The sequence below is a fragment of the Lissotriton vulgaris genome, chromosome 8, assembly GCF_964263255.1.
Source record: "Lissotriton vulgaris chromosome 8, aLisVul1.2, whole genome shotgun sequence".
In the NCBI taxonomy this organism is placed as follows: Eukaryota; Metazoa; Chordata; class Amphibia; order Caudata; family Salamandridae; genus Lissotriton; species Lissotriton vulgaris.
Window position 1 is genome coordinate 716,161,437 of NC_141696.1, and position 20,247 is coordinate 716,181,683.

Genomic DNA, 20,247 nt, shown 5'->3' on the forward strand with positions numbered 1-20,247 from the left:
GGAAGCAGGATAGCTCCGAGAGAACACAACGGACTATTACCTTAATTGAACCCCGGTATAGATATCAAGACCGTTACCTACGGATCGCCGTAAATAATTGGAGGACGATCTGGATACAACAGAGGAAACCATTCAATGAGAAATACCTGTTTTTCGTGATTGCCGAATGTAATTGATAGACGGTCTGGGTTTCGTTTAGACATAGTGCACTTTTTGCACCCAGGAGGGTTGTCAAACAAGCTTATTCTGCCCATGCGAGAATGTCTCTGTTCAAAGCACTATGCACTTTATATTATTTTGCACACTGTACTAATCAGAGATAACTAGATTTCTGCTCCCACTATTAAGAATTGCTTGTCCTTGCTCGTTTAGTGATGATTTTAATATTTTACAGTCTTTGGGCTTGGATGAAATTTGTATTGCAGTAACTAATTATATAAGAGCTTCTATAGTAATCAGAAAGCATTATGAGTAAAAATTGTGCGGAGATTTTAATGTGTTATTGTGAATCTTGTATTTATTGTATTTTAACCCTTTTTATTCTGTAAATCTTTTTATTGTTCTCTGAGTCAAAAAATAAGTTATTATTGACTTGACTTATTATGGCTGTCAAAATGACATTGACAACCTAAGGAGCTAGGTCAAAAGAAGTCAATTCCACCTGCTAAAACCCCAAGCACAAAAGTGGAGACTGTGCAGGCCAAGATGCAGGACCTTGCGCTGCTGCAGAGACAGAAGATTCCCCTGTAGGGGCAGCTTGATCAGAGGACAGATGCTCATGCCCAGGAGTTCAGGATACCGCACTCTTGTTGCACAATCTGGTGCCACTAGGTTGACTTGGGCCAGTTTGTTCCTGCTCTCCTTTATTACATGGTTAGGAGAGTGTTAGACATTGAAATTTTGCAGCACACAGTTGCATTTTGCAATGAATACAGAATTACAATGCAAACATTTTTTTCAATTTTTTTCTTCAGAGTTTTATATAGCGCGAACTAGACCCGAGACATCGGGTATCATAGCGCTTTACATAAGGACCAGTTTTGTCACATGAGGACACATTCATTTTTGTTAGGCACATAATCCCAGAATGTTGAGCGTTGTTGCCGAGACTCGAACCCAGTTCCCCAGCTTCGAGGTCGACCGCTCTAACCTTAAGGCTACATCCTCTCCCCTTATTCTTTGTGGAATAGCTCAGTGAGGTAATCCTCCCTAAAAGACCATTCCATATAACAGCTCCCCCAAAGAGCCATCCCCAAAGACCCATATACCTGGCATCCTGCCTCCTTCCTGTGTCCCCCCTCCCCTCAACTGACCCAGTAAATTTTAGAAATAAAGGCTCTAGTATTAAAGTCCATTGCACAGGTTAGAAGAGGTGTGCATTCCTGCTGTGTCCCTTTTTTGTAGCTAGCCCTTTGGTTACCTGAGTGAACTTACCAATTACATAAACCCCTTGGAAGAGCATCACATTTTTCATTGCTATTTGCTCTGTGTACTCCTGTATCCAGTGGACGGTGGCTATTGCCTCTTTAACCTAGACTATGTTGTAGCTGGAGTGTGGGGCATTTTGAAATATATAATTATATAAAGAGTTACCCAGTGACGGTCACCCTGCACTGGGTAGTTATAATTAAGATCATGTTTCCATAGGAAAAGCATTTTTTGGTTTGCTTATAACATTGATGCCATCTAAATGAAACTTTCCGAAACAGAAATTTCTTCCACCTCAGCTCCTTCCAGGTAAGTTTCAGGGTGAGCTGTGAAGTGGCGGCCGAGAAAAAGGGGGCTCCAGATTGGGATGATGATAGTGCCTGACATCATGGCCTCTGTTCGAGGTTGTTGGCTCCCTCTCCCTGGACCCAGGCCAGAGGGTGCTTTGTTGTGGAGAACACAGTGACGAGGCTCAAGGGGTTTTGAGTGTCTTGTAGGCACCTACAGCTGACCTTTGCTTGAGGGGAAAATATTTCTCCAGACCTGGAAGCACACAAGCTGCCCGGGTCACAACCTTTTGTCTTTGGGAGATGTAGCAATCCTGTATTCGTGCAGGTGCCGCCGGGCGCCTATAGGTCTAATCTAGATTGCCGAAACTAAGTAACTATTTCTTTCCATGTTAGGTGGTTCCAACTGTCTAGTCAGTGGTGCATCAGCCAAGGCAACGTGCATTATTGGCTGGTGTAGTTGAAGACTGGGAATGGCTGGATCACGAGGAATAGACAAAGACATGTGACTGTTTTATCTTTCTGCTAATGGGAAAGTCTGATAATTGCATAGAGCTATGGTTGAGTTTTAGCCTGGCCAGAAAGTGTGGGTCATGGCCCCCTTAGAGCCTCAGGCTCTACCGGACAAGTGGCCAAGGCCATTTGAGGTAAAGGAGCGTAAGAGTGACGTCACCTATCTGGTGCACTGGCAAACTCCTACGAATCCAATGCGTGTCCTGCTTGTGAATCATCGCAAACCATGTTTTGAGAGGACAGGGTTGACCATGCTGTTGATCACCGGTGATGGGGTGCAAATGGAGACTGGACCTTCTGTCATTCTTGGAGCAGGATGTGTCGGTAGAGGGGTTAGTCTTCGCCCCTAGTCTGACCCCAAAGAAACAGGGAGACTGCCGCCGGTTGCTGGGGCTGTTTGCTCCCTTGCAACCAAGGGACCTGTGCCACCGTGCGCTCCAGAGCATGTGGTGTCCAAGGAGTGTTGGGGGAACCTGAGCTGGGAGTTCAGACTGTCTTTGGTCTCCAGATCCGGAGAACATCATTGCCTGACATCACGGCTTTTGTTGGAGGTTGTTGGCGCCCTCTCCCTGGACCCACACTACAAGGTGCTTTCTTGTGGAGAACACAGTGATGAAGCCAGAGGGGTTTTTTGTCCTTTGTGGGCACCTACAGCTGACTGTCAGGGCTACGGCAGGTCACATCTCTGTTTGAGGGGAAAACAATTATCCAGTCTTGGAAGCTCACCAGCTACCTGGGTCACAACCTTTTGTATAAGGGGGTAGGAAGGGAATAGCGACCCTGCACTCCTGCAGGGGCCGCCGGGCGCCTTGAGGTTAAAGTAACTGTTTCTTTTTCTGTTAGGCGGTTCTGACTGTCTAGTCAAATGGGGTGCCAGCCGGGGCACCATATATTGTTTGCTTGTGTAGTTAAAGACTGAGGGGCTGGGGCACGAGTCATAGTCAAAGACATGTGACTGTTTGACCTTTCTGTTAATGGGAAAGTCCAATAATGGCATATAACTGTAAGGTGTTTATACAATTTGTATCTCATTTTGATTTCAGTGTATGTGTGTGTAATACTAAGGCAAATGTTTTATACATACAGTGTGGAGTCTTTTTGTGGTGTACGCAGTGTGTTGAGAGGGTGGTGTTGTGCTAATACTTTACACTTGACCCCTGCAGATAGGCCTGACTGCTCGATGCCAAGCTACCAGAGGGTGAGCACAGGTTATCGGAGAAGTGTATAGTACTCATCCTATTTTTAACTGTGGATTATGACTGGCTTCAATGTGTCCCAGTCACCCCAAAACCGCTGGTTTTATGCCTCAAAATGTTTAAATTAATGTTGCAACATCCTGGGTGGGGCTGATTGAACTTTTTTTTGCCCCATTATTACATGTTGTCAAATCCTATGGCCAATCAGAATTTAGAAGCACAGAACTTTCTCCTAGATCCAGGTAGCTCTCCACTTAGCTAGCAATAATGCTAAAGCTGCAAACCTCCTAAGAACCTTAGGAATGCCCTTTACTTAGCCCAACATCATGATCACAGGATCACAGGAGAAGCTGGAATCAAGCCTTGTGGAAATGCATGAGAAGTTTGCATGCAGAATTCTTTCAGATAAGGGTAGTTCCAGGTGACATATATAAAATCAGCCTGTGCATTGCTGAATAAGCGGCACCCTCAGTTCCTAGAAGGGTCCGATTTGAGAAAGGTTATTGGTGTACAGAAATGTAATGTATGAATTTTAAGTACAGTAAGTGATGGCTATAATTCACAGAAACCTTGGGACATCAGTAGAACCTCCATGTGTCCGAATTATTTCCTTCCGTTCCATTCTCCAGGCAGGTTTACCCTCGAGCACCCTACCACTTCTTAGGAGTATCACTCTACAATACGATTTTCATACCCATCATTTAGTGCCAGAGGTTGGTATAAAAATGAATGGTTTAAATTCAGGCGGATCCTTCAGAAACAGAGTAAGATTCATTAACTGCATGTTGCGAGTGACAGTATGTGAAAACATAATTTTGGAGATAGCGCTTTATAAACGTTCAGAGAAAACAGTCTGTCCATAGAGTGACCCCATTACTTACTGTCCAATCTCATCTACTGTGACTATGATCGTTTTATCTGCAATTAAAGTCAGTAAGTAATTTGGGCGTCAGTGTGCATCGGAAAAAAACACGGTACAGCCAAGAGTCTTGCCCAATTTGCGCCACACCCAACTTGTGCAGTTGAGACTCTCCGTCTACGACCATAATCTTATGAACATTGCAGCTAATATGGTCTGCAGAGTGCCTGCCATTAATTGCTCCTGTTAGATAATCATATGTGGGGACCTGGGTGGTGAGTGACAACAAGCTGTTGCAAATTGGCTCTCCGGCACATAACAGTACACCTCAAAGTTTGGCAGAGCAAAACCTCCCTTCTCAAATGGAAGTGTCAAGGTTTCACTTCCCACGCCTGAAATGTTACACATACATGTCAAGCGAGAGAAGATGGATCAGAGCTTAAGATAAAAGTTCTATGTAGTGGAAATATTATGCTTAGAAATATAAGAGCTTTGTTAAGACAACTTTAATAAGTACCATCCCACCAGCTATACAGTGGAAGTGATATGCATCTATCAAGCTGACTTGTCTTTGTCAATTACCTATCTCGTTGAGGATCTTCTCGTCGAGGATCATGTAACTATTTTTATGAATCCAGTTACACAGATATTTGATAGTCGGACTCAACTCTGTTGGTTGCCATGGTCAATGGAAATATTTTTGACTTACTACAATTGATATCTATTGCAAAGCAGTTGCACAGGTTGATCACTTCTCTGATACTCTACAAATGTGGGGAATATATATGTTTTTTTTCTTCCAATGAAAAACTAAAGGTTAAAGCTTAGTTATAGTTAGGAAAACAAATTTTCTCAATACAAGCCAAGTTTAAACTACAGACCTTTACAGATTCTAAAGATATCCACTGCTTTGTTGTGTAATTTACATGTGTTCTCCTCCCTCTAAAGCACGAGGAATCAACCAACTTAAGCCACTGTCTAACTTCACATCCTCACACAAAATAGTTACCTTCAGCAACCTATGGCAATATGTGCTTTTTGAGACATAAAATATTTTTGTTTTAACCACTTGGCAAGAGTCATGCAGCTTCCATATTTTTACAAAAACCATAACAAAACAAAGAAGAGTTAGCTACGTCAAATGTTTGGCAGTCAACACCAGAGCTATTGCTTTGCCAAGGATTCTTGTTTAACCCCCTTCCAGGCGGGGCTAATTCCCCCGCAGTGCGGGGTGGAGGGGGCCATAGTGCTTGTGACAAGCTCAGCTCGTCATGCTGCACAGTGAAGCTGTGCTCACTCTGCCCACTCAATGGAACGCCCCGCAAAGGAGGGAAATTATCCCTGTGTGGGCGTTCCGCGGCTGTTATGACAAGCTCAGCTCGTCATGAGCACAGCTCCACTGTGCCTCATGACGAGCTGAGCTTGTCTTAAGTGTCGAAGGGGTTAATCTATTCTTTCATTAGACTAGGCCTAAACCTTCTGCTGTCTAACATAATGAAGCCCATCAAAGTTTTTGGAAACCCTATCCATATATTTGGTAAAATGGATTGACATTCTTGTAACGTCACCACTCAAAGCAAAGAAAACTGCGTAATTACACCAATGGGTCCAATACAAAAGAAATAAAGGTTTGAGGCAGTGTCTCCTTCCATTCTCAAGGGACTGCTAGATACAAACAATGTGACTCAAAGCTTCCTTTCCATTGAAAAGAATTGTTAAATTTCCCTCAGCGGGATGACATCAATCACTCAGTCTTTATTCGGTTTCTTGCGCGAAAACCATAAAAGCACACATTTATTACAGATGAGAAGTTCTTCGATTAAAACATGCCAGTTACCTAGACTAAATATGAATAAACAGGTACAAATGACACCAGGGTCACACAGCCAAGACCAGGTAAAGAACAATAGCCCAGTGAAAAATAACTAATCACATCCAGAAAAACAACTAATAAACAGAAAAGATGTGCAGAACATTACAAAGTGAATTGTGACATAAATAATGTGTTAGAAATGCACTGATTAATCACAACTGGACCTAAGCCTAAGTGCAGATTTAAAAAAGCTAAGCACATAGAAAACTGTGCTATGTCCTGTGGAGACTTTCCATCGCAGCCACAGGACAACAGACTCTGTCCCTTGCACTACCCCCTTGGGTGGGCAAGAAGAAGATGGAATAGGTCAAACCGGAACCTGGTCAATAAAAATCGATCATACAAATTCACAAACCCTAATAGGTAAGGTTCGATCATCTGCGTAGTTCTTTTTTTATCTCTTTTATTAAATTTGTTTTATTACAACAGTAACAACTGCCATCAGCATTACATATATTGCATGCATAGTTCTTAGGCAATACTTGTTAGACACAGTCGGGCAAGAATAGTATGTCAATCTCATTTACTATATTCATATAGATAAAATAGCTCTAAGTAAATCCCGGGAGCAACACCAGGAGCCCAAAGCCCCCTGTTTAACTAATGTAAGCTGTAGTTGTGGTACCAAAGGGGGAATAGAGAGAGCAAAACTTGGAGTGGAGCTGGAGCACCTCAATTTGCCAGCGAGCGTTGGCGAGTTTGTTGCTTGTTCTGCCTGTTCCTTGCTCATTGACCATATTCCCCCTACCAATATATCTTTCTAGGGCATCAGTGTACTATGGCGGGTGCCGTAGTGTGGTACTGGAAGTCCTCAGGGCCTTTCTAACATGCACAGTGTTACTCGTCTGGCAGGCTGGGTTAGTGGGGGCTCATATTGCTGTAGTGCCAAAAGTATTGCGTCCCAATGTGTGGCAATTGGTATTTTCCTAAGTCCTATGGTCTCTTCGTGACTAAATGCTATGCCTTCTCCTCTGGCCCACGCAAGTGTGGAATGTCGCCAGCCTGTGAAGTGAAGTGAAGTGAATAAATACTTTCATTTGATTTCATTAAAAAAATCATAAAAGGGTGGAAAACCACCATACATGAAATGTACATTTTGGAATAAAAACAGATAAGTAGAAAACGTACAGACGATACCATAAGTGAATTTCTAGATGAGTAATACTAAAACTTATTAGGTTCGTTTTTCATTTTTTTCCAGTTCTGTTGCTCCGGTTTTCAGGAATTTTGTGGCTCTACAGGACAGTTGGATTGGTAGTCCTCCAAGGCATTGGATGACGGCTGCGCTACATGACCTTATTTGTTCCTTCCTAAAGGCTTCCCGGAGGACCGTTCTTCGGGTCTCTGCCAGGGAGGGGCAGTAAATGTAGAAAAGACTCGTCCCCTCCTCCACATAAGCGGCATTCCTTGGATTGCCAGGGGTGCATATTTTATTTTATTGAATTTCAAAATGTATACAATACAGCAAAAACAAAAGAAATTACATCGTCATAAACAAAAAAGAAACAGTGGTGTGTAGGTAGCCATAACTACAGTCTAATCATGTGACAGAACATTGTTCCAAAAGATCATAAGACATTAGGTCCAGCGGTGTATAACACAGTGCTCACAGATGGCAGCAGCCATCTAATAGACAGTTAAACATGAAGTTACTCAATTTGAAAGTAGTATACAATGGACATCCACACTATCCTCAAGTATTACATACAGCATTAACTCCTCCAATCTCCAATGAATGCATACAGCGAGGTATATTTAAAAATAGATTACACAGGCCCAACATTCGTCCATGTCGGCATCGTGACTGGTAGACCTGATACAGGGTGTAGTAGTGAGCACAGAGCTTGGCCTGTATCTATATGGCCACCTTCGAGAAGAACCACATTTACCCTTCTGAACAGAACCCCTTTCGAGATAATCTCACACTCTGGCGTCGATATATCGACGATATTTTGGTTTTCTGGAAAGGTGATCGTACCAGCTGCGAGGCCTTCTGCACGTGGATCAACCAGCAAGACCCCTTCTTGAAGTTCACAGGCACGATCTCTGAAACATCTATACCATTCTTAGATCTAACAATTCAGTTGGATCCCACAACAATTACTACAACCCTCTTCAAGAAGGAGACAGACAGGAATAGCCTGCTCATGTACAATAGTCACCACACGAGATCCCTAAGGGACAACCTGCCATTTGGGCAATTTCTACGGCTCCGGAGAAATTGTACTTCTGTTACAGATTACAAACAAGAAGCGAGTATCCTGCAACATAAGCTTCGGGATAGGAGATACCCCACACGACTTCTGAAGACATCACTAAAAAGAGCTCTCAATAACAACAGAGACTCGCTGCTTGAAGTTCATACCAAAGAAAAAGATGATACAATCACGTGTGTAACGTCCTATACTAGGAATTCCACGTTCATAAAGAAGACTGTGAGCACACATTGGGGGATCCTGAATACGGCGGGCATGGAACTACCTCGCCCTCGTTTTGCATTTAAGAGGACATCCAATCTCAAGGATACTTTAATCCATACTCGCCCTAAAAAATCGAGCACCCGCCCAGTCAATACACTATGGGATTTACCACCGGTCACAGGACATTACCGTTGTGGATCCTGCGTAGTCTGCCCTCAAACTATCCAGGGTAAAACCATAGAACTGCCAAGGGATTTTACCTGGAACATCAACAAGCACACAAACTGTAATAGCTCAAGGTGCATTTATGTACTAATATGCCCTTGCAGGATGATCTACATCGGCATGACGATGCGTCCTGTGAAACAACGCATCATGGAACACAACAGCAACATCCGCTGTAAAAAGACCCACACCAGGCTGTATGAACATTGTAGAGAACACAATCATTTGGCAGAGAATATGCAATGGACCATCCTCGAATGTCATCCCTCAATCAACCAACAGGCCCTTTTCAGAATGGAACAAAGATGGGTACACCGCCTGCATGCAGATGAGCATGGCTTGAATGATGCAGTGCCTTGGAGTATGCTAGCCAGATAACCTAAATTTGGACTTTTCTGACCCCTGTCCGAGTATAACTCGTATTTACTAAAGCACCGAAGTATTCACCCCCTACCCCGTTCCAAGATGGCGCCTGCCGATGCACATCTACTGGCGCTTGGTAGTCTTCTCTTTTTACACCACGCCTGGGTGCTTTGCCTAGCAACGCGCCTTACACACGCCCACACGCGGCGCCTGCGGCATTCGGTATCTTAAGCGGCGCGGCCACACACGGATTGATCGGCTGTTCCGCGAGTTTGCCGCTGTGGGATGGGTAGGTGACTACAAGCCTAGAGCCAAGAGCCAATAAGGTAAGGTGCGCTGCACCGATGCGATCATTCCCAATGGCATCTAATCGCAATCGCCATGACTTTACCATTTCGGAACCGAAATGATTGCATTCTGTGCCGCCTAACCACGACCATAACTGGCAGATATATTGATTCCTTCTAGGTGACTACCACATAGCTCTGGCCCCACTAGGACAGTCGGTGGGACCTACCGATCAGGGATTACGGGTAAGAACCCCTTGAAAATACTCACCCGGGTTGATCCGGTTTCCACCATAGTTCACCTAGCGCCGTCCCTTCAGTACGGGTTGAAGCTTTTAAGCGCTCAGCTTTTAAGTTTCTAAGTTTGTAATTTCTCAATGTTCAATTTGTGTGAGTGCACACACGACCCTGTGGCTGTTAAAAAATACACACGTGTGAGCGAGAATGGTGTACCTCTCCATTTGTGGATCAAATTAATGCATCCTTATCATTGACCGCATATGGCATTTACAGCACAAATCCTTTGTCCCCCCCCCTTTTATTTTGTACATAATCCTCTCTGTCACGAGCGTCGTCACCTCACCTTGGTTGAGGTCATTGAGCCACAACTCTGTCTGCATGAATTTACCACATGTAAACGTATACAACTAACAGACACATCATTGACTGTGCCCTTCTTTCCTTCCTTTTCCACTCTTAGGGCGGGAATCTACGTAGGAATTGATCCCACGACATCTTGCAGGTCGTATACTCGATTCCTTCTCACAGGGGGAATTCGTAGCAAGTTGATGAGCACTTAGGTCCTGATGAATTGCCCTAGTGGCATGAAACATGTCGACCACACCACTATTGAGGGTTGAATGAGGCCAGATCTCCCTAGCCGTTGCGCCTCAGTACCCCTCATTTCACCAATTTTAATAAGGCAGTGAGCCATATTATTAAAGTTGTCTTAATGGACTTTACTGACCTCTTTTAACTTCACTCACGCTCACTACTACACCTTATTTTTGGCCCCTCACACACACGCATCCATTGGCTAAGGAATAAAAGAACTCCGCTAAAGTGTAGCACTTCGTGCTACCCGACAGGCATTGCATCGCCAGCCTGCCGTAGGAGCAGGAGGCCAATGATGATACGATACGATCATCGGGTGGGATGGCAACAGTCGTCCAACCTTTGAATTGTGTGAGGCATCCTTAATTCCGTAAAGGGATTACCATATCCCTGTCACGTACCCTCCTAGAGAGAGAGGTGCCCCTTTGCTCACTTTACCCCATGTGGGGAACTCTGTACACTTTTTGTTTTTTTTGTTGTTTTCCAAGTTGTAGGACACGTACATTGGACCCCGATAAATATTGTCCACTTTCTGTTCCCCCTCCTTGTTATAAGACCTGATACAGGCCCAGTCAATATATGGTTCCCATATATCCCTGGGTCTGGAGGTAGGTGGTATTAGTTCCCGAAATATAGCAATCTGTGTCTGCCCATACGTAACCTCCCGAACCCAGTCTGTGACCCTGGGTCTTCTCTTCTTCCCCCAACATAAAGCTATCTGTTGTTTGGCAAATAATAATAGCGCTTGTAATTTGCGTTTTCTGACATGTGTGTCCCTGACATATCCCAACAGTCCGAGCAATGGGAACGGGTTCAATGCTAGACCCAGGATTTGGTTTATGGATTCAAAAATTTGAGACAAGTACTCTGAGATGACTGGACATGCCCATGCCATGTGGAGGAAAGAGGCCCCGAACGCACCGCAGCGCCAGCAGTAGTCGTCCTCTCTGAGTCCCATTTTAAATAAACTAATCGGCGTTCTGTAGTAACAATGTTTAAATTTAAAATGAATTAGCCGTAATTTATAATTTGGCAATAGTTCAGTCATCTGGGCACAGCAATATGACCATTGGTCATCAGTCAGAGGAGGAACCAGCTTAGTGTCCCACTTAAGGCGAGCATTGGAGGTAGCCACAGGTGCATCATTCTGCATATGATTATAAAGTCTAGTAATAAGGTTGCGCGGCGATGCAGGATTGCCAGGGGTATTTCCATTTTGGTGTCAAGTGTTTTGATGGAAATGACCCCAGCCGCAGTAACGTTAGGTAGTGCTTTTTCTCCTGGGAAAAGTGGTCTAGCAGGTATGGTTGGGGTTTCAGCCTTGGATCACGGCTCAGGCGTGTTTTTTTTGTTTGAGAAAGATGTTTTGTCTATTGATAAGTAAGTCCGTTTGATTGCCTTGTTAACTACAGTTTTGAAACTGGAATAGGTGGGGTGGGTGAGCCAGGCCTCCTCGAGCTGCAATGCCGCAAGGGAGTCCTTCCCAACACTGAACGTTGAGTTACTTAGCCTGGCTTGGGTTTCGATTTCCTCCCAGCAGTGATGCGCAAGGGTATTATTGTCTGCATCCCGCATTCTCCAGTAATATTTGGCTAATGCCCCTTGTCTTCAGGAGTCTGGTTTCTCAGTCCATACTCAAGTCGTATTTGGGATTGTGAGATGTGTCGGGGGATCAAGAAAAGGTCCTTAAAGAAGGTTAATTGTGCTAAGTTTAAGGAGATGGCGTCTTTAAGGTTTAAAATTTCTGAGCCATATGAGATGGAGGGTAGGAATTTTGCTGAAATGGCTTTAAGCAAATGACCTGTAGAACATCCTGTAAGTTTTTTCTTTAAGACTCTAAAGGCAAACTGGAGTTGCTTGGCTCTGGTACGGCCTTGTCCCAATTGTGATTTAAAATGAAGGTTGCGGTCTATGTGGAAACCAAGATATTTGTATGAGTCTACCTGGGACAAGGGTTGCCCATCCAAGTGCCAGATGAATTTGCGGTTTGCCATTGTTTAGACTTGTCTGGCAAAGCACACCACTTTTGTTTTTTGGTGATTGATGGTTAGTTGGGCCGTGATGGTATAAGCACCTAGTTTGGTGATGAGTGGCTGCAAGCCTACAGGTGTTTGTGCGAGGAGCACAATATCATCCGCGTATTGTAAACTGGGTGTAGGGACGTTGCACAGTTTTGGGGGTCAGATTGGATTGACCGTAGTTGTTTGTCAAGGTCGGCGGTATAGATGTTGAAGAGGCAGGGTGCCAGCACACACCCTTGTTTTAACCCATTACGAGTTTGGAACTTTTTGGTTATGCTGTGCCCGTCTTCTTTCGTGACCTGAAAGCACGTTTGGGAGTACACGTTGATGATGGTGTCCAAGAGTTTAGTTGTGGCACCCCAGTTATGCATTTTTGCCCATAGTTTGGCTTCCTGGACTTTGAGGTCCATGAAGCATGCATAGATAGGCCTGGATTTTGCAAGGGCTTGGTTGGCTAGCAGGGTGACCGCGGAGATGTTCGTGAGTGTGCCCATCCCTGCCCTGAATCCTGTTTGGGTGTAGGGAACGAGGTTACATCTTCTAACCCAATCCTCCAAATCAGCCAACAAGTTTGGTGCATACATTTTTGCCTCCATGTCGATTAAGGCTATCAGACGGTAGTTGGAGGGGTCGGAACGGGAGCCCGACTTGTCGCCAGCCTGTAAGTGGGGGGGTGGGGGGTCAGACGCTTTCCAGTGCTTCGTGATTAGCCGTTTGGCTGTTAGTATGCCTAGGTCTAGGAATCCAGAGGTAACCATGGTGCTGCAAGTCCTACGGAACAGATGCAATAAATACACAGGCAATTCAAATGGATCACCCTCTCAGTGCAATGATGTAATGCCTCTGCTACCCCCCTCCAGTATGTACTAAGGCTGGTGCAGCTCCATAACATGTGCACCAGGTCTGCGCCTAGGTCTGAGCACCTGGGACAGGCAGAATCAGTACGATGAAAGTATCTTTTGATTTTGGTTGGCATATTGTATGCTCTGTGTGTGATCGCATGTTCCTAGGAATCTTTAACCGGGCTGGCCAACAATTGCCCCCATTCTTTGTCTGGGAATTGCCTACCCAGATCTCCCTCGCACCTTCGCCGGAGGGGGTCTACCTTGGCCGCTGCATGCTGGCGCAGAGAAGCTGCGAACCACAGCGTCAAATGTCTACCTCTTACCATTACATGCAAATACTGTATGGTAAGGTGCATGGGCCATTCAGCGGTCAGGTCACCCTATCGTGCTGTGAGCGTGGCCAATAAGGACCGATGAAGAAGGAATTGACTCGCGGGTAGTCAATCCTCTTCCGTCAGAGTCTCATAGGGAAGCAGAGCGCCATCACAGTAGAGGTCTCCCAGAGTCTGTATGCCCGCCGCTTGCCACTGTTGCAGCTCTATCGCTTCCAGGGCCCCCTGTCCTTTGGGAGCACCCTCCAGAGGGAGAGCGGAAGCATAGGGCATAATGCCAGGAGTTCGGAAAAGGCTCCTCTTATAGCACCTATGAGCAATTTTCAGCCACAGTGATTCTGGAGCCCTCACGCGTGCCCCTGGATGAAAGAACTGAAGTATGTCGGATTGCATGAGTGGCGTTAGCGTGGTCACATTGGCGATCCACCATCCACCTGGCCACCCACTGGAGTTGTGCTGCCAAAAAGTAGCATTCAATACATGGTGCTGCCAGGCCCCCTTGGTCAGTGGACAGGTATATTTTTTTAATTGCCACTCTATGCATACTGGAGCCCCATATGAAATCTCTGAATATCTTTTCCAACCCAGCAAAGAAAGAGGGCAGTATGTAGACAGACAGGTTGGTAACCGTCTGCTTAGTTCTTAGCATAATAAAGCAACTTCTGAAAGGCTTTGATAGCTTCTTGTCTTCCTTGGTTGCTGACTACTGTACTGGCCTCCTTGATACCAACCAGGTCCTTCTTGTTACTCGATTATGGGTTAACAAAATAATCACCTCTCCCTAGATTCACAAGGCACTCCCTGATGTATTTAACACCTTGGCCGCGGCGGTAATTCCGCTGCGGTGCTGGGGGCGAGGGGGTCGTGGGGGGGGGGGGGGGGGGGGCGCGGCGCCGCCATGCTGGTGATGGAACCACTCCGTCACCAGCCACGGGCGCGCTGTGCTTGTGACGGAGTGGTTGCGTCACGGCCCCGCCCGCTCAATGTAACGCTCAGCGCAGGCGCTGAATTAATGCCACGCAGGCGCGGCGGCCGGGCCGTGACGGAACCACTCTGTCACCAGCACTGCGCATCCGTGGCTGGTGACGGAGTGGTTCCCTCCCCAGCATTCAAGGGGTTAAGCTAAAGAATATTGGAGGCGTAATCAAGGGCCATGCAGTCCTTCAGGATCACTTTGTTTAATCAAGTCCCCTTGCTATTCCAGATCTTTAACCCCTTGACTGCTCATGATGAGGTGAGCTCGTCATGAGCCACGGCGCTCCGGTGCTCATGACGAGCTCAGCTCGTCATGAGCTGTGGAACGCTCGCATGCGGGGATAATTCCCCTGCTGTGCTGAGCGTTCCACAGGAACGGGTGTGGCCGTGACGAGCTGAGCTCGTCAAAAGCACAGGAGCGCCGTGCCTCATGACGAGCTCAACTCGTCATGAGCAGGTGAGCGCTGTGCGCGCCCCCCTCCCCCCCCAGCACAGCAGGGGAATATCCCCCGCAGCGAAGGGGTTAACCATAATGACACAGGGCAAAAAGCTAACAGATTACTAAGATAGATCATACCAAACTCTTCCTGTACAATAAAGGTGGAGGTACCCTTGGATACCCTAGAAGAAATCTCAGAAAGTTGTTTTCGGCAAATTGGAGATCAAGAGTGGTATAGCCCCAGATTTCACTGCCGTGCGACGCTTTTGTAATGCACTTGGCCCTGTGGAGCTGTAATATTGCCCCAACCTGTCTTTTGCCCAATCTAGAGGCAAAATTAAAAATAGCTGCAGTCGCCCAGGTAAGGTCAATCTTCTTACTAATTTTTAGGGGCCCCCAGTTCATATTGGCAACCAACAGAACCCCCAAATAAGAGAAGACACTTGTCCTAGTGACCGGGGTGGGCCCGACCTTAAATGTGTAGGGCCTACTTGAGCGGGCACCTACTTGCATCACATAGGACTTTGAGTTGTTGAACAACAGATCCTGCTCTACCATGAATTGAAGAAAAGAATTTAGCAGCGTTTGCAAACCCGTTTCAGTCCTGGCCATCAAGATGGCATCGTCTGAGTACAGAAGAACAGGATGGCCACGCCATCCACCCTGAGGATAATTTACCTTGGTCTCCAGTAACACCTTCTATAGGTTATTTTTATATAAACATTAAAGAAAAAAAGGGGCCAAGAATCATCCCTGTCAGACCCCTCACTGCATAAGAAACATGAGTGTGACCTTAAAATCAATAGACTATCTGACCTTGGCCTTCGTATCTCAATGGAGATCTTGTAAGAAAAGAACGATGTTGATGCCCAGCCCCATGGACAGCAAGGTCTGCCTCAACTTGCATCTGTTCACACAATCAATGTGAAGGACAATTCCATAAAGGCCATATAAATAGAACCAGAACAAGTAACTGTGTACTTGTTCAGAATCATAAATAAGTTCAGACATTGGTCTACAATTGATCAACCAGGGCAAAAGCCATTTTGCACATCTGGCAAGATAATATTGTTGACAGCCCAGCTTGATAACCTGTCCAAAAAATGTGTCCAATCACTGTGACCACAGAAGCCAACAGGGAGATGGGCCTATAACAGTCCGTGCTGTCTCTATTCCAATTTTTAAAAACTGGGACATTGGTAGAGATGGCCCAGAAAGCAGGAGGACCAACTCTGACAGCCGCACTGATAACGGATGTAAGAACAGTGGCCCACAACTCCAAGTTGGAAATATAAAGATCAGGTGGGTTGGGAGTTCCATTTGGTCCCGGGGCCTTATTATGGGTCAACCCAGCTATACCTAACCTGGCTTACCCTCCAAGACAGACAGGGCTGATTTCTCCACTCCCGCTCCATGGGAAGCACTATGAACCAGAGGGCACTGAAACGTTTCTTCGAAGTGACTAACCCATTCGTTCTCAGTAATGTGGGCATCAAGGGAGCTTTCTGTATCTGATGCCAGGGTTGTTGACAATGCTCCAAAACTTGCTGCTACTCTTGATGGTACTGGCCCCAATAACCTTACTCCAGGTATCCTCCTCGAGTGCCTCCTTTCGCCTGACTGCTTTCTGCAAGTCTTACTAAGTAGATATCTATTGGGTTAGTGTGTAGTGCTCCCTTAAGCTTCCTAGCCATATGCGAGCAGGCGGAATCAAAGGAACTTTGGGCCCTGTCAAGGTGAACTTTGGGTGCGGGTGCCTTCAGTAAATCAGCTATGGAGTGGGAAATAGCTACAAAAGCATTGATCATCTCACCTGGTTCCTGCTGCGTGGCCAGGCATATTTGTCACTCCTTGTAACATTTGACTGATACAGTCTCGTGGAAAGAATTGGAAAGAATCTGAGCCCATTAAAGCCTTCTACCCACATCCGTGGTTTGCAATAGTCCTCCATACCTCCCCCCTTATTCTGGACAAATAGGGACCAGCTAGCTTTAAGACACAGAGGGTTATGGTCACTATGGATGCTCACAGTGATGGAAAATTCCGATATTAGGTAAAAACGGGTGATAGAGAAAAAAATAAAATCAATAAATGAGTTGCAACCATTCCCTTTGAAAGTGGGGGTGATAACAGTCTGGCATGGGTCCAGTTTGCCCATTGCTAATAAAATATTGAATTCACTCACTAGGGCACTGAGGTTATTACCCTGACCCCTGTGTTCTAAATGCATCCCTGATAGATGGGAGACAGGATAAACCCCCTGTGCACAGCGATCTTGGATCCCCACATAAATGGATATTAAAACTACAACCAATACAAGTTGCATTATATGACGGATGGAGACGTTAAGATTGATCAAAAAGACGCCCAGCCTGGATACATTACAAACCTCTGGAAGAGACGATGTGGCATTGTAAAACTTCAAAAGCAATGGTTTACAAGACCCACTTGAGAATAACAAAGCCTGCAAGCAGGGTTATCTGTTGCCTGTACTACAATACTACATTTCAACATAAGAGAAACATAAACAACCAGGCCACTCTTGGATCGACCGGCCCTCAGGGGTAGCAGGCAAAAAAAGGACTTTTACCCCTCCATTAAAAAAAAGAGTTTTCAATGGCCCACGTCTCCTGCAAACATATGACATCAAACTTTTGTACAACACAGCACCAACCTAGGTGCGGGAGCTTTCTTCCCAGACCGACTATATTTTATGAAATAAGTTTACAGTAATTGCCATCCAAGGAATTGGCTCCAGGACTGCCTTGGTCAGGCTAAAGAATAGGATCGGGATGTGAGATGGGAGTCGAAATATTCACGGGCACTGTCGCTGGGAGTCAGTCATATGTGTCTAAGAGCCACGGGGCAAAGGCCTTTGAAACGGGAGGCCTCCTTGGGTGCCATGATCCAGAAGTTGTTGCAGATATGGGGGGCTATAGAAAAAGCCCAGGCAGAGGGCCAAAATAGAAGTGGCAGGACCTAAGGGGGTACATGACCTAGTCACATGGAGGATTCTCTCTGCCATGTGTTTTCGATTAAAATTGATTATGACCCATTCGCCACCACAATTCTTTTAATACCCCCCTACCCAGGCAACTCTCCGCACCACATTTATGTATCTCTCCGCTCTAATCCCCAAAATTGTGTTGTTCATCCAGTGCAATACTTTGTTCTTTAGCTGATGGAAGTCCTCACTAGTGCCTGGCTTTATCACTGGTACATTGCCCAGGACCACAACATACGGTGTGGCTTCCGGTGGTAAGTGGAAGGTAATTGGGACTTGAATCTGCATACCTGGCGCTCCATTCATTAGGGTGGATTCTTTTAAGGATCACAGCAGCAATTTGTCTTGAAAAGGTGTTTTATTAAGCATACATGAAGTAACCCCTGACATCCGTCCAAACTCCAGTTCAGCCAGCCTCTGTCCCTGGATTCCACAATCCAGAATCTAGTGACATGGCATACAGATGCTGAGTTCCAGTTCTCTTTGTAATAGAACATTTACTAAACAAGGTAAAAGGACATAACATATCCTCTTTCTTTAAATAAAATAAAAAATAATCCAACAATTAAAAACAACTAAATTGATTAAACTGATACACAACCTAAGTCCCAGCAATACTTAATTGCTTATGTAATCTTGAAATTTTACAGGTGGTGCTCTTAGGCGATTGCTGTATTCTCTTTTTTCAGAAGACTTCTGATCCTCAGACCTTGAATATGTTTTCAACCATTCTTGAACTTTAGATTCGCTACAAATAGTGACGCGATTGCTATCCACCACCCATCATCGCAAAGCTTTATCATGTCACCTTTGACAACAAATATTTTTTTTTATGTCTGACAATTTTGAATCCCCTTTTTTTGTGAAAGTGCCAACATGAATTCTCACATACATACCTTCCTTGACCATCCTGGGTTTCTTAATCAACTTATCATTATGTCTTCGTTCATACCCCATTTGATAATTTTCTACTTTACTCCGAATAATTTTTTCGTCCTTAAATTTCTTACCAGCCTTGTCCATCCATTCAGCTACTGCTATGGTGCATGGAACTCTTCCCTTTAGTAAACAAAATGGTGTTTCACCAGTTACTGAGTGTGGTGTAACTCTATAATTCCACAACATTTGTATGCACTCACCCAAAACTCGGTTGAAGCGCTCAATTAAACCATTCCCCCAAGGATGATAAAGAGGTGTTTTACAATTGTTAATACCCCATCGTTTTAAAAAATCATTGAACTCACTAGAAGAAAATTGGGGACCATTATCGGATAACATTTCCGCAGGGCATTCTTCTCTTATGAAAACTTTCCTCCCAAAAATTTATAATGTTGCTTGTCTTTACTTCACGAACAAAATTCACTTCAGGCCATTTGGAAAAATAATCCATCAACACTAAAGCATACTTTTCACCAACACCCAATAATTCAAATGGACCACAAATATCAATAGCTACTTTTTTCCATGCCCGCACTGGCCACCTCACGGAATGTATTGGTGACTCTTGCATTACATGGGATTTATCACTACGTGAACATGTAGTGCATTCTCTTACAAACCTTTCTATGTGTCTATCCATGCCTGGCCACCAAAAATCATCTCTAGCTTTCCTTTTCATTGCTGTCATACCACCATGACCCTCATGTAAAACTTCCATAAGTTTGTTCCTGACCCCAAATGGCACTACTAATTTATCACTTCTTCTCAGAATTCCCTTGACTACCGACAATTCATTCCAAACCTCCTTAAATTGCAGTAAATCATCATGTAACTTCCAACGGTCTTTATTAGGTACATTTTCAACTAGTTTATTCATAATTACATCTTCTTTCATAGCTTGTTTCCAATCCGATTCCTCGATTGCTTGACACACATCATCCAAATTAGCTACGAACCATTCATCTTCTTCAAATTTGTCTTCAGTATTATCTAGCTTACTCACCGGTAGCCGAGACAAACAATCCGGATTTACATTCTTAGATCGTGGGACATACTTTAAAACAAAATTGTATTCCTGCAATCGATAAATGCATTTAGCTATGTGAGGAGAAGCTCTTCCAGCTCCAGCAGTAGAAAATATATCTATGAGCAGCTTGTGATCAGTGTGAAGTTCGAAATTGGTTACCCAAATAAAAGTGCGAAAATGTTGCACTCCCCACCAACACACCAAAGCCTCTTTTTCGAAAGTAGAATAAGTGCCTTCTGCACCCTTGAGCGTGCGTAAAGCAAATGCAACCACTCTCTCTCTTCCTGCATGCACCTGCATTAACACGGCACCCAACCCATAGCCACTAGCATCTGTTACAATAATGCTTTTATCTTTGGGATTGAATGGCTTTAAGGCAG

General features: G+C 44.9%; 1 protein-coding gene across 2 annotated transcripts in view; it reads right to left on the bottom strand.

Annotated features, from left to right (window-relative positions):
* BCLAF3 (BCLAF1 and THRAP3 family member 3) overlaps positions 1 to 20,247 on the bottom strand; it is a 703,357-nt gene that overhangs the window by 101,304 nt on the left and 581,806 nt on the right. The window lies entirely within an intron of this gene.